Source organism: Equus przewalskii, chromosome 21 (assembly GCF_037783145.1).
Source record: "Equus przewalskii isolate Varuska chromosome 21, EquPr2, whole genome shotgun sequence".
NCBI classification, from domain to species: Eukaryota; Metazoa; Chordata; class Mammalia; order Perissodactyla; family Equidae; genus Equus; species Equus przewalskii.
Window position 1 is genome coordinate 8,214,913 of NC_091851.1, and position 12,912 is coordinate 8,227,824.

Sequence of the window (12,912 nt, forward strand, 5' to 3'; positions counted from 1 at the left end):
GGAAGAAATAGAGCATCTGAATAGACCAATCACAAGTAAAGAAATTGAATCAGTAATCAAAAACCCCCCCAAAAATAAAAGTCCAGGACCAGACGGCTTCTCTGGAGAATTCTACCAAACATTCAAAGAAGGTTTAATACCTATCTTTCTCAAACTATTCCAGAAAATTAAGGACGGTGGAGCACTTCCTGATACATTCTATGAAGCCAACATCACCCTGATCCCAAAACCAGACAAGGACAATGCAAAGAAGGAAAACTACAGGCCAATATCACTGATGAACATAGATGCAAAAATCCCCAACAAAATTTTGGTAAACTGAATACAAAAATACATTAAAAAGATTATATACCATGATCAAATGGGATTTATACTAGGGACACATGGATGGTTCAACATCCACAAGTCAATGAACGTGATACCACATTAACAAAATGAGAAACAAAAACCTCATGATCATCTCAATAGATGCAGAGAAAGCATTCGACAAGATCCAACATCCATTTATGATAAAAACCCTCAATAAAATGCATATAGAAGGAAAGTACCTCAACATAATAAAGGCCGTATATGACACAGCCACAGCCAACATCATATTCAATGGGCAAAAACTGAAAACCACCCCTCTGAGAATAGGAACAAGACAAGTGTGTCCACTCTCACCACTCTTATTCAACATAGTACTGGAGGTTTTGGCCAGAGCAATCTGGCAGGAAAAAGAAATAAAAGGAATCCAAATAGGCAATGAAGAAGTGAAACTCTTGCTGTTTGCAGACAACATGATCTTATATAGAGAAAACCCTAAAGAATCCGTTGGAAAACTATTAGAAATAACCAACAACTACAGCAAAGTTGCAGGGTATAAAACCAACATACATAAATCAGTAGCATTTCTATACTCTAACAACGAACTAACAGAAAAAGAACTCAACAACACAATCCCATTCACAATCGCAACAAAAAGAATAAAATACCTTGGGGTAAATTTAACCAAGGAAGTGAAAAACCTGTACAACGAAAACTACAAGACTTTCCTGAAAGAAATTGATGATGACATAAAGAGGTGGAAAGACATTCCATGCACATGGATTAGAAGAATAAACATAGTTAAAATGTCTGTACTACCTAAAGCAATCTACAGATTCAACGCTATCCCAATCAGAATCCCAATGACATTCTTTACAGAAATAGAACAAAGAATCCTAAAATTCATATGGGGTAATAAAAGACCCCGAATTGCTAAAGCAATCCTGAGAAAGAAGAACAAAGCTGGAGGCATCACAATCCCTGACTTCAAAGCATACTACAAAGCTACAGTAATCAAAACAGCATGGTACTGATACAAAAACAGGTACACAGATCAATGGAACAGAATTGAAAGCCCAGAAATAAAACCACACATCTGTGGACAGCTTATCTTCGACAAAGGAGCTGAGGTCATACAATGGAGAAAAGAAAGTCTCTTCAACAAATGGTGCTGGGAAAACTGGACAGCCACATGTAAAAGAATGAAAATTGACCATTCTTTTTCACCATTCACAAAATAAACTCAAAATGTATCAAAGACCTAAAGGTGAGACCTGAAACCATAAGGCTTCTAGAAGGAAATATAGGCAGTACATTCTTTAACATCAGTATCAAAAGGATCTTTTCGGACACCATGTCTTCTCAGGCAAGGGAAACAATAGAAAGAATAAACAAATGGGACTTCATCAGACTAAAGAGCTTCTTCAAGGCAAGGGAAAACAGGATTGAAACAAAAAACAACCCACTAATTGGGAAAAAATATTTACAAGTTATATATCTGACAAAGGGTTAATCTCCATAATTTATAAAGAACTCACACAGCTCAACAACAAAAAATCAAATAACTCAATCAAAAAACGGGCAGGGGACATGAACAGACATTTCTCCAAAGAAGATATACAGATGGCCAATAGACACATGAAAAGATGCTCATCATCACTAATCATCAGGGAAATGCAAATCAAAACTACACTAAGATATCACCTTACACCTGTTAGAATGGCAAAAATAACCAAAACAAAAAGTGACAAATGTTGGAGAGGTTGCAGAGAAAAAGGAACCCTCATACACTGCTGGTGGGAATGCAAACTGGTGCAGGCAGTATGGAAAACAGTACAGAGATTTGTCAAAAAATTAAAAATAGAAATACCATATGACCCAGCTATCCCACTACTGGGTATCTATCCAAACAACTTGAAATCAGCAATTCCAAAAGTCCCATGCACCCCTATGTTCTTTGCAGCATTATTTACAACAGCCAAGACATGGAAGCAACCTAAGTGGCCATCAACTGATGATTGGATAAAGAAGATATGGTATATATATACAATGGAATACTACTCAGCCATAAAAAAGGATAAAATCGTCCCATTCACAACAACATGGATGGACCTTGAGGGAATTATGTTAAGTGAAATAAGCCAGATAGAGAAAGACGAACTCTGTATGACTCCACTCATAGTTGGTAGTTAACATATAGACAAAGAGAACTGACCGGTGGTTACCAGGGGGAAGGGGGGAGGTCAGGGGAGGGCACAAAGGGTGAAGTGGTGCACCTACAACATGAATAATAATAATGTACAACTGTAATTTCACAAGGTTGTAAACTATCATAATCTTAATAAAAGGTGAAAAAGAAAAAAAGGCTTCTGGTCCCCTGCTAGTGAACGGAAGGAGGGACAGAGGCTCAGACTCTTCTGCTGTAGGGGAGTTGCCTGTGTTCTTTCGCTAGGGGACAGAGTTTGTCAAAAGCCTTAATAATTTTCGTGTGCTTTAACTTGTCCATAGATTGTAAAGCACGCTTCCTCCCATCTCAGATGCCCACGGCAGCGTGATTTGCTGTTCTCCCATCGGATATCTGGGCTCGCCTGGAGACTTGCCTTGACCAGTAGAAGGCAGCAGAAGTGAAGTGTACAACTTCAGAAGCTTGCCATTAACGAGTCCACAGTTTCCATTTTTGCCGCTTTGGAACCTGAGCCACCATGTGACAAAGTCGGGCTGTTCAACTGGGGAGACCACTTGGAGACCGAGGCTCTGGCTGGTAGAGACGTGACAGGGATACCAACATACATGTTCTAGCTCCAGCCACCCCTCCAGATGCTGCAGCCGTGGCAGTGATGCCAGCCAGCATCTCACGGAGCAGGAGAACTGCTCTGCTGAGCCCAGCCAGCCCACACAAGTGTGAGAAGTAATAAATTGGTGCTTTTAGAAAGTGTCATGTTTTAGGATGGTTTGTTATAGAGCAATAGACACCTGACACATATATTTAGAATTCTATAAAAATAATCAGACAAATGCACAAGAAGGTACAGGAACACTTATTGCAGTTCTGTGATAACAAAAATACTGGGACAGAGCTGACGTGATGCCTGTAAATAGAGGAATCGCTTAATAAATTGTGGTGCCTCTATTATAGTGCAATGCAAGGCAGCCATTAAAAATGAGAATGCAGTCTATATTTATTGACATGGAAATATAAATGTGATCAGTTACATGATAAAAGCAGGTTATAGGAGAGTGTGACTAGCCTAGTGATGGAACGTGGAGGCTGCAGAGCCAGACTGAGTTTGCACAGTAGTCTCCACCACCACCCTGCTGTGTGACCTGGGGAAAGGCACTTGACCTTTCTGATCTCTCAGTTTTCTCGTCTGGAAAATGGAGATTCATCACAGCACCTGTCCGAAATTTAAGAGAATTAAAGGAGTTAATTAAGTAAACAGCTTATTAATAGTGTGTATAAATTTAACTCATAGTAGAAGCTCAATTAGCAGTAACTACCATTATGATCATGATCCCATTATTAAAATATATGATTATTAATATAATATAATTATTAGTTTATTACATTATATAATATTCATCCTATTATATAATGTGTAATATTAATAAGTAAAAAATAATAAAACTATTTTATTTCAAAAATATATACCTTTACATATATACCTAAAACATATATAATATACACATATATATAAAGTATATATATGTACACACACACACAAGATGGTAGAGTTAGCAGACATTTTATTTTCTCTTTATTCTTTTTTCTATTTTCAGAATTTTTATAGTGGGCTATATATTTGATTTTTTATGCCCATTTCTAAATTTTAAGAAGCCAACCAGAAAGCATTTTGTTTTCCACACTTCTTGATAATTTGCTTTGGCTGTGTTTATGAAGAGTTTCCCTAGATTCTGTGTGTCTGTGTTCCTCACATAGGATGCTGCTGATCCAAAACTGGGGAGCCCACGATCGAGACTGAGCTCCAATATTGTTGATTTGAACATGCTACTTACCAAAGCATTGAGCAAATCTGTACTTTCCACTGGAATCTGCTAGATGTATTAGAATGTCTCACCTCCCCTAAATCCGGTGACAAATTGCTTATGGAAATGTGACATAGCATTTTTAAAAAATCATAGAGTCATTTGTGATGCATAAAATACAGAAAAGAGGTAGACAAAAATCAGTTTTTATCTTAATAAAGAACTTCTTCTTTACTATATACTATTAAGACATTTATAATATTAGCACTAAAAGATCCCTAAAGTGTGGCATCTTTCTAGACAAACTTAAGGGTTAGTTTTCAGCATTGCAACAGAGATCCTTAGAAGTCTCAGCTAATTTTTCCCGAGCTAATACATGGGACTAGCTGAAGTTTGGGAGATGGATAAGAAAGGCCCAGGAGTGTAGGGGACTCACAGCATGGATCATTCGAGAGGGGTGCTCTCTTTAAAAGCCTACAGGGCTGTCCATGGTCAAATACGCACCATATCTTCTTTTTTGGAAACTTACACCACATTTTATAATGTTGAGATTTTCTGTAATTGAGGCAGTAAGAAACATTTTTATCCAACATTTCCCAAATCATTGGATCATGGAATCTTTTTGTTTGTTGATTTGTTTATTTAGGATGGGAGGGGAGGTTGGTTGAAGTAGGAACTATTATTACCTCACAGAACACACTCTAGTAATTATGGGATGGATGGACTAAAGGATGGAGGGAAAGAAGAGAGGGAGGGAGAAATGAAACAAAGAAGGAAGGTGGGAAATGACGTAGGGGAGAAGATAAATAAGGTCCATCATTTCTAATTCATGATTCCAAACTCAAGAATGCTAGGAAAGCAGAAAGTTGTTTCCCCCCAGGTTTGATGCAGTCTCATTAGCTAGCAAAACTTGACCGGAAGTGACATAAGGGTATTTGTATTCTTCATTGATCCCTCTCGGTGAGAATATTCCTGTGTTTTGCTGCAGAAGTATTCCTCTTAGATGATGGGGCTTCCCCTCAGCCCCTGCTGGGGTGTCACAGAATCTGGGATCGCTGCCCCACATCACCTTTTCCAAATCTGGAACATTCTGAATTCAGCTGGCTTGAAGGGATTTTGATAAGGATTGTAGACCTGTTTTACACGCACATTTTGTAGAGCCCTTCATACCAGGTCCGCTTACTTCCTTGCCTATGAAGTGGGGAGAGGGCTTCCCAGGTTTGTTTTACTGATTAAATAAGATAATACACATCAGAAACCCACCGCACTTCTAGACACAGTACACGCTTCAAAATGTCCTCTGCTCTCTTCCCACTGTCTGCTGGCCTGTCCCCACCAGGCCCACCTGGTCAGCATCAGTGCTTGGTGGCTGCTGAGCCTGACCTGTCTCAGATCAGGAGCTCAGTGACCAGAAGCCAAGATCATGTCTGTATCTGTTCCTCCCCCTGCAGAAACCCTGCCCGAACTACCGCATACATCAATTCTGCCACAAAAAGCTATGCCTGGGCTTGTTTTGTTTTGCTTCATACAGCTTTAATGACTTCCTTTGTGTAAAACATACCGTTTCAAATTAAAAAATTAAAAATTCAGAGGCAGATCTCCTGACAAGAGAGCGGCACCCTCCATTGGCGGCCATGGCATTGGAACACATCATCCTGTCAGGGACGGTGCCTGCAGCTAGTGGGGTTGTTACAAATGTTATGACTCTAAGCCTGCAATTGTAGGTCCTGAGGCTGAAATATTTATGAATGTATCAATTGGAACCTGATTGCTGATTAAAAAATCGCCCCAGTCTATAATGCTGGTTAAAGGGACCCAATTGTTTTGGGGGAAGGAATAGGAATGGCAGTGGCCCAGTCTCTTCTGTGTCTTGTGTTCTTTGAGGGTTGGGGATAGGAGGAGGAGCAGAAAATCGGGAGGAGTAGCTGAATGTATGGAAAGTAATAAAAAATAATCAAATATTATTATTTTTGCTCTTGTTCATACTAAAATGTTTATTGTTCGTACTAAAAATGAAGACTTTTAGAGAGAAGCCCTTAGGAGTTTGAGGGTTGATAGCAAACCACTTTGAGCTTCTTTGGAAATATGGAGGCTAGGCTCAGATCCTCAGAAGTCCCCCAAGTGACACATGAAGATCCTGGGGCCGAGACTAAGGAGGCGCTTGGAAAAACAAGGTGGGGCTTGAGCTTCCGTGAGCTGCTTTCTGACGCTCCCCGCAAGGCCGGCTTCCCACCCTCTAGCCTCAGCTTCTGTTCCTCTTTGGTATAAAATGTTTATTTGACAGATCTTTACTGAGCACCTGCAATGTGTTGGGTACTCTTCTAGACACGGAGGAGATAACAGGGAAAAGAGCAGACAGCAGGGCAGGCCATGAGCATCTGACCACTTGGCATGCTAAGCCGGATAAGGTCTTCTGCTCACTAAGAATGACTTTTGTCCCCATTTCCCAGAGTTGTGGGTATCAGACCCTTTGCGTCTCTTACCAGTTGTAATGGAGATGGCTGGCTGACTATGAAAATTTGTTCCCTGCTTCCATAGTAACAGAGTTGTAGCTAGGAAGTAGCTATCCAGCCAGGCTCTTTATATCCCACCTAGGTATGGGCTGTGATTGCTTCTAACCAATGGAATATACGTGGAGGTGATGTGAACCAGTTCAAGGCCAATGCTTTTAAGAAGTGCCTGTACCTGCTTATACTTTCTTTTCTTTCCACAAGTGGCTACAAACCATGACAAGACCCTAGGTGGTGGATGTGTGCCCTACAATCGACATACTGAGGAGAGCCACCAGGCGCAGAGAGTTACTGGGCAACAAATCAATTGTTACTACATTTAATTTGTTGCATTGTAGGGCATACTTGTTGCAGTTGTTGAGCCTGTCTGAACTAGTACATTTCCCTTGTTTCCTATTCCATGGGAGATCTGTCTCTCTTCTAAGATTTAATTTTTAACTCTCAGGAATCCTTTGCCTTTAGTCGCTTTCAGCTTAGTTATCCTAATTCCTTCTAATTCTTTCTGCCTTTTTTTCTATCTTTCCACTTCTCCTGGAACATATTTACAGTTGAGCTTCTTTTTCTTTTTATACATCTGACAATCACTTAAACCCCGTTCTGAAGCACATCTCAAAGAGATGATTACCTTAATATATAAAGATTTCCTGCAAATTAATAGAAAAATGGGAAAGGCATATACATAGATGGTTCACAGAAAAGTAAATACAAATAGTACTAGTACGAAAAGGTGCTACTTTTCTCAAAATAAGAGAAATGTGAAATTTCATTGAGATACTTTTCTCAGTTATTATCCTGGAAAAGATAAAGAGTATGTTGACACACTCTGTTGGCAAGAGCATGAGGAAGTGGGCACCCTCATATAATTGCCGGAGGGAGGTCAAATGGGTACAAGCTCAAAGAGCAATTTGGCAATATTTATCAAAATTACAAATGCACTTACCATTTTGTCCAGCAATTCAGTTATAGGAGCTTATCTTACAGATATTTTCACACACAAATTTATGCATTGTCAAGCTTACTTATTGCAGTTTCCATACTAGTAAAATATTTTTATATAACCAAGATGTTTATCATCGAGACTGGTTAAATAAATTACGATACATCCATGAATAGGAATACTAAGAGCCTTAAAAAAATAATAAGATCTTTATGTCCAGATAGAGATACACTAAGTGAAAGAAAGAAAGTAGAGGATAGTGTCTATAATACACTACTCTTTGGGTAAAAACATACATAGATAAAAGAATGCACACACATATATTATGGTATAATTTTATTATATATACATATATATGCCCATATACTATATACATATTATTGTGTATTTTATAAATTTGCCCATATAATAATATATGCTTATAGAACACACACACACAAATATATAGAGAATACATTTGGGAAGCTGCACAAAACATGGTAGATAACTTTATTTGCTGTGTGGAGGAAAATTAGGTGGATGTGGGCAGGGGAAGGTGGGAAACCTTTCACTGAATACTCATTATTTCTAATTTTGAACCCTGAAAATGAGAAGTCTATGAAAAAAGGGAAGAAAGGTATTTCCTAAATCTTTTCCTCTTCCTGTTGCAACTGTTTACCCATGAGAGTCACTATTTGGGCTGGGACATTGGTCCTTAAACATTTTGGGAATTATGGTTGCTTTTAAGTCTGCTGAAATCCACGGAACGTCTCCTCAAAAGAATGTACACGTGTCCACACACATAAGCTTATATTCAATTTCGGGGCATCCGTGGACCTCTTCAGTTCAGTTACAAACTCCAGGTTGATAACTCCTGTAAAAAAAGAAAAAAGAAAAAACTGTGAACAATGGAGGGCAAATGGGAGGATCTTTTTTCTCACATCTTTCCCTCTTAGAAACTGTACGTATTGGTCATGTCCCACCATATTTATCTGATTGTTCTTTTTTTAGAACACCCATCCTTCTTTTTACCTAATTTTCTGGATTTCTTTGTGATTCTCCTTTAAAAAGAAACCTTCAGAAATTAGGCTAATTTTGTGATTACACTTTTTAAAACTTTCCCTTAATTTCCTACCTCTTCTTGGGAATTGCTTTCCCTGACATGCTTTTAGAAATACACTTTTGTTTACCTCTGGGGCTCACTTTTGAATAATTATTCTTTTCCTTATCTTTGAATTGATTTTGTATAAACCTTGTGTCCCTCTTTCCTTTTCTGTTGGTATGGTTTCTGTAATCCAAACTTGGAAAGATTTTTCTTAAAATGAAGCCCCAAGAACTAGCATTTAATTTCCTTGTGCTTTTTTTTCTTAATTATAGATTATTAACTACAGAGACTCTTCATTCTCGTCGTCTGATACTCACAGAATCCCTTGTGTGATAGAAAGAGCCTAGCATGGAACTAGCACATAGTAGGTGTTCAATAAAGGATAATGTCTTTCCTTTTCCCATCATTTCAGCACAAAGGGCGCCAGCCTGCTGCGTTGCCTCTGCCCGTCTGCAGTAGCGCCCACCTCCTTTCCTGAGGTCGGTGTACTCAGGTGGCGCTGGTCACTGGCATCAGGGTAAATAGAATCTGAAGCCCACGGCCTCACACTCAGGAGTGTTGCTCTCACTCCCCTCACTACACTGCCTCCTACGTGGGCACTCTTCTTTCTGGTGCTCCTCCCAAATCTGCCCTTCAGCTTAGGGCACCGTTTCTCTGGAGGCTGGGAATGTTGCCTGGTGATGGCTCTCCGCTGAGTCCCTCCCCCAAGAATTGCACTTGCCTGAAGGGAGCGTCCTCCCTCAAGACTAGGACCCTTCCCTAGGGGCAGTCCACATCCGATGACTGCTCAGTGCGGGAAGTGCAAAGGGCCGGCCCCACGCCTCAGTTCAGAGTAACTTGGAAGGGCTGCGCAAACTCTACCAATCTTCGTGGGATGGGCTGAGGCTGCTGTTGCTGCTTCATAACAGCTCAACTCCTCTCTCTGCCCGGTCCAGCTTCCCTCCCTCCCTCCCTGATGCTGTCCCAGGAGTCCTCTGCAACAATCTACCTGCACCTAATTCTCCCTCTCAGAGTCTGTTTCTTTGGGATCCAGGATTCTAAAACTCTGTGACACTGAGTCATTCTAGAAAACTGATTTTATGATAGCTAATGGTGCAACGAACACCATTTGTTTTATTTGTTTTACTCCTTCTTCCTGTCTCAGCCTGCAGATTTTCCTCTGGGTATCCGGAGGACCCCTCCTCTCAGCCCACGCTGCAACGGAACTGAGCCCACCCCTCTCCGGCCTCCTGTGTCTGTGACCCAGGCCTGGCCAATCAGAACTCTGCATTGCCCTGGGCACAGCGATTGGTTGGGGGATGGCACGTGACCTGAGCTGGGCCGATAAGAACCCTTCCCAGGGCTTGGGCTTCAGCCATTGAGACAAAGAAACCCTCTTTGTCCTGGATACTGAACTGACTGGAGGAGAGCAAATTTCAGAGGAAAGCGGGATGAAAAGATGGAAATGCTTGATGACATCATTTAACCACCTGAATCCAGCTGTTTCTGAACTATCAAGTTTCACTCGAATTCATAAATTCTCGTTTGCTTAAATTAATTTGATTGGGTTTCTCTTAATTGACACCAAAAGAGTCCTACCTGATACAGAGTTTACTCTTTAATTGCCTTCAATTAATAATAATAACAATAATAATGAACATTTAGAATTAGAATTTTTTTCCAAAATATATCCTTTCCTACTTCTTAAACAGAGCTCCAGAACATGACTTTTTCCTGAATGGCTCCAGGGCATTCCTTGTTACACTGTCTGGCATTTTACACTAGTGCCCACAGGGCTACCTCGGGCCCTTGCATCTGCATTCAGTAGACTTGGTATATAGGGCTCACTGAATTCTCATGTCCAATTGCTTTGAATTAAAAATCTTTCCCATTGCTGCCAGGCTTTTCTTCTCTGCCGTCGCTGTGATTGCTTGTAGCAATCTCTCTCCTCCTCCTTCACTGCCACTTTGACTTAGAAATCTGATTTCTGAGTTTATGTGAATTGTGTGTAAACTACATGAACACAGGTTTTAAGCAAACACTTGACTCTGCTATGCCTTAAGTGCATATGTTTTTGATATACAGACGTTAGATATTAAATATGGCTATTCAATTGCATTTTATGATTTTTATATTTGTCGTGAGATATGTTTTTAATCAAGAAATGTGTGGGCTAGGAGACCTCCATATGGGTGAATGTGATATTCAACCATGCAACCAGAAAACTTGGTTGATATGGGGTGGTCTCCATCTGGAATACTGTTCCATCTTGGAAATAATGTTCTCATATGAACTCATTCCACATGAAGCAGTGACTTTTTCAAGCCAAGAAAATTAGAATGAAACCTAGAGTAAATAGATCCATACATACACTCATTAGTTTCTACAAACCCAAACTGGCATTTATGCCAAGTGATTCCTCACTTCTATTGCTGTATCTTGTGCTATCCTAATTACTAATCTTCCTGGATAATCTGTATGTGAATATGGCCAGAGACGAAAGTGGAATTTCTAGCATTAGTTTGACTTCTAATCGTGTTTTCTCATGGAATTGACTTAGAGCAGGCAGAATGTGATGCACTGACTTCTACTGCTAGCACCAAGGACAGAGTCTGGGACCCTATAAGTGGGAAGAGGTGCACAGACTGGGAAAGAAGAAATTTGCTTCCATGCTCTCCTTTCTCAGGAGAGCAAACAGCAGACATAAAAAGGAAGAGAATATTCTCAAGAAGGGAGGAAATCTGACAGCCCCAGATAGTAAAACATCCTCAGTTAATATGAAAATAGCATGCATTATTTCTGCACAAAGAGAACTGCTTTTGCCAATCACTTCAGCTCCACTTTATCACTTTTGAGTGTTTTTATTTTGACAGCTTTTTATTTATTCTTTTTTTTTTCCAGTGGTATATCAGAAATATGGCCCCGTCTGGAAATAGTGTACAACTTGATGCTTTCCGCGGCCCCTCTAATCAGGAGTAACTACAGCTGTCGGGGGAGCACTGGAAAAATGTCAATTAGCTATAAAATTTCCACAAACAAGCATTATGTCTTCCTCTTACGAGTCCCTGGGTGTAGCTCAAAATCAAGCAATAATGTCCATAGTTAAAAATAGCTGTTGGGGGCTCCAGCACTCTTTTTTCCCACTAATAATTACTCGGCGCTGGTGCTGGAGTCCCGGCATGTGTGCGGTCGAGCCGACGCAGCTGCAGGGAATGTGTGTTAAGTGACTCCAGCTCCCATCCCATTTACGGCGTGGAGACGCGCACTGAGCCCCTCTACGTGCCCACCGCACGCCAAGTTAACCCCTCCCGGGCATCGGGACTTGAGCATCTGCCCACGCAGCCCTCGGCCCTTCCGGTTACTCTCCCGAGCTCTCCAAGTGTGAAAATCGCGTCCGGGTGGCCCTGGCTCTGAGGGGGAAGCAGAGAGCACCCCACCTCCCGGGGTCACTCTTTGTGATTGTCCAGGACCTTGTGGGCTTTATTTACAGACAAGCGCTCCAGGCTAAAAAGGCAAAGAAAGTCTCTTTTCCACACATGAAACCAGGCACACGGGGCCATGGATGTGGTCTGTCTTAGCATGTGAAGTGTAGCAAAACCTTATTTATAAAAACAGGCAGCCAGCCCAAGCGCTGTAGTTTGTCAGTTTGATTGTTTTTAAAAAAAAATATTGCATTAATATATTATTTATCTTGATTATTATTAAGGGTTTTGGTACCCCCCTTAAGTCTCAACCCGGAGGCGGGTGCCCCACCTCTTCACCTTAGTCCCGGCTCTGGCCTTCAGCCAGAGAGGAAGTGGGTGTGGGTCCTCCCACAAAGGCTTAGCTGTGTGTTCCAAGGAAATGACTGTGACATTTAGCAGAGTCAGGGAAGAAGGGTTTGCCAGCACCTTGTGGGGAGTTGGCATCTGGAAAGAGCACACATACAGACCTTGGTTCCAATTCTTGTTCCACAATCATGTGACCTTCAGCAAGTTGTCTAAGTTCTCTGAGCCTCATGCTACCCATCTGCAAAGCTGAAATAATTACATTGACCTCAGGAGGGCTGTGAAGATTAAATGAGATAGAGTATGTCAAGGGGCTGGCACTAGATAAATGACACTTCAACAAAT